This window comes from Schistocerca cancellata, chromosome 8, assembly GCF_023864275.1.
Source record: "Schistocerca cancellata isolate TAMUIC-IGC-003103 chromosome 8, iqSchCanc2.1, whole genome shotgun sequence".
Classification (NCBI taxonomy): domain Eukaryota; kingdom Metazoa; phylum Arthropoda; class Insecta; order Orthoptera; family Acrididae; genus Schistocerca; species Schistocerca cancellata.
This window is the reverse complement of record NC_064633.1, coordinates 595,860,662-595,863,903: the sequence shown is the minus strand read 5'-3', so window position 1 is coordinate 595,863,903 and position 3,242 is coordinate 595,860,662.

The window sequence follows — 3,242 nt, the reverse complement described above, 5'->3', positions numbered from 1 at the left end:
AGAAGTCTCCACCATTGTGATACCTAGCGATTCTCTATTCGTGTTGTTGCTCCTAGTGTGGCCGAGGCGAAGAGCAGCGAGTGGGGTGCTTGAGGAAGACGGGTCTGATTAGCTTTATTCGACTTCTGATTACTACGCATTACTGCGTTCAACTTGTTACAGTTTGTTAAGTTCAACCAGCAGTAATTTTTCTTGCCCGGTGGCCACTAGCGCCACAGTTAACTGCCCTGGAGGCCGGTTGGTGATTCTTCTGCTCTGGTGGTAGTGATTCCTTTCTCGTTCCAGGACGTCCAGGCACAGTATTCTGGGGACGTAGTGCAGACCACCGGTTCCGGCCTTGGCGTATTGTTCCATCGTTGCATTTGGTTCATCGGACGTCAGTTAGCTTCAGCAAGATTATCATTGGTCATTCGTTTGACTGCCACCAGTCTAAATTACCGTCTTGTAAAGTGAATGCAACTATTGGCTGCCTATCTCATCGCTCACGAAAGTGTTTGTTGCCAGACCTTCTCTGAGGTCGATTCGTGGAGCACCGTCTGGATCAGTTGCTTGTTTAATTAACTTTCGCTATTGTAATTGCTTTTTTACAGCAGGTTACAATTTTTTTATGTTATTGCCGTTCCTGGCGAGTAAGGCCTTCAGCCGTGATGGTGGTCATTTGCCTTAAAATTTTAATTTGTTGTTCGTATTTCAGTAGTAAGCCTTAAAACCTTATTTACTTTAATTACTGGCGTCTGATGCCTTCTGCTGTGCTTGTGGCCACTTGCCTTTAATATTTCAATACCTTTAATTTGTAAGTTGGAGCGAGTTTTAAACAATTCTTAATTTCCAGAATGAGATTTTCACTCTGCAGCGGAGTGTGCGCTGATATGAAACTTCCTGGCAGATTAAAACTGTGTGCCCGACCGAGACTCGAACTCGGGACCTTTGCCTTTCGCGGGCAAGTGCTCTACCAACTTGTTTTTTTTTCAATCTCATTTTGCTCTCTTTCGTTCGTTGTATCTGCTCGGGGCGGACGTCGTAAGACACCCGTTTTCGTTCGTTGTTGATCGGTGAACTCAGTTTTTTTATTACAGAGGGCATCTAACCCTCTGACCGAACACGCTGAGCTACCGTGCCGGCTAACCAACTGAGCTACCGAAGCACGACTCACGCCCCTTCCTCACAGCTTTACTTCTGCCAGTACCTCGTCTCCTACCTTCCAAAGTTAACAGAAGCTCTCCTGCGAACCTTGCAGAACTAGCACTCCTGAAAGAAAGGATATTGCGGAGACATGGCTTAGCCACAGCCTGGGAGACGTTTCCAGAATGAGATTTTCACTCTGCAGCGGAGTGTGCGCTGATATGAAACTTCCTGGCAGATTAAAACTGTGAGTACCGGCCGTGAGTCGTGCTTCGGTAGCTCAGTTGGTAGAGCACTTGCCCGCGAAAGGCAAAGGTCCCGAGTTCGAGTCTCGGTCGGGCACACAGTTTTAATCTGCCAAGAAGTTTCATATCAGCGCACACTCCGCTGTAGAGTGAAAATCTCATTCTAGAAGCGTCCCCCAGGCTGTGGCTAAGCCATGTCTCCGCAATATCCTTTCTTTCAGGAGTGCTAGTTCTGCAAGGTTCATAGGAGAGCTTCTGTTACGTTTGGAAGGTAGGAGACGAGGTACTGGCAAAAGTAGAGCTGTGAGTACCCGGCGTGAGTCGTGCTTCGGTAGCTCAGTTGGTAGAGCACTTGCCCGCGAAAGGAAAAGTTCCCGAGTTCGAGTCTCGGTCGGGCACACAGTTTTAATCTGCCAGGAAGTTTCAGTTCTTAATTTATTGCCATTCCTGGCGTCTAAAGCCTTCTCCCCAGATCACAGTGACTTGCTTTTAAAACATTATCTGTTGTATCTGTATTTAATGGTAATTTGCTAAATTGTAACTCACTGAAAACACTATTATTTACACTGTTGTTTATTCCGTCAGTAATAACGTTTTGTACTCTTTTATTTATAGTTGAGTCTGGAATTATTAGTTTAAAATAAATTGTGTGTAATTGTAAAAAGAGACCAATAGTAAGTGATTACGACCCCGGCCATAATCGTAACCGAAGTAACAGTGTTTGAAAGTGGATTTGTAGTCAGAGCTAGACGCTTGGGAGACTGTACTTCGGAAATTGTCAGGGAATTCAATATTCCGAGACGCGCAGTGTCAAGAGTGTTCCGAGAATACCAAATTTCGTTATTAGCTTTCACCACAGACAACGCAGTGGCCGATAGCCTTCATTTAACGATTGAGAGCAGCGCCGTTTGCGTGGTTGTGTCAGTGCTAGCAGAGAATTCACACTGAGTGAAATAACTGCAGATGTTAATGTGGGACGTAAGACGAACGAAACCTAAGGACAGTGTTACAAAATGTGGTGTTAATGGGCTACGGCAGCAGACGACGGACGCGAGTGCCTTTTCTAACAGCACGACGTCGCTTGCAGCGCCTCTTATGGTCTTGAGACATATCGCTGGGACACTGGTCAATCAAGTCCCGATTTCGTTTGGTGAGAAGTGACCCCACGAAGCCAAGTTGTCAACAAGGGACTGTACAAAGTGGTGATGAAATAATGGTGTGGCTGTGTTTACATGGAATGGACTAGGTCTTATGGTCCAACTCAGTCGAACATTGACCCGGAAATATTTATGTTCGGCTGCATGGAGACCATTTACAACTATTCAAGGACTTCATGTTCCAAAATAACAACAAAATTGTTACAGATAAGAATGCGCCCTGTCACCAGGCCACAATTACTCGCAATAGCGTTGCGGAACATTATAGACAATTCGAGTGAATGATTTGGCCACCCAAATCACCCGACATGAATCTCATCAGGTCATTATCGGGAGGTCAGTTCATGCACAAAATCCTGCACCAGCAACTCCTTCCCAGTTACCGATAGCTATTGACTTGTAACCTCCCCGTGAAAATTATATAATATTAACTGAATAACAAATGAGCCAGTATGTTAACTCCCCACAAAATAAACGTTAACGAATGAAAATTGATCACAAACGAACATCAATATTCATTAAATAATGATGCATGAACTGAATGCAACATCTGAACAGCAATAATTAAACCTGATAAATTTTATAGGTGCAGCAGCGCTGACCTACGGCCCTGTGAAATAATTAAACCTGATAAATTCTTACCTCAGTAAAACTGTAACTCTATCTGCTCTTATTTTTGGCACAGCTTCGTGCAATGCTGGCGTATATTTAATTCTGA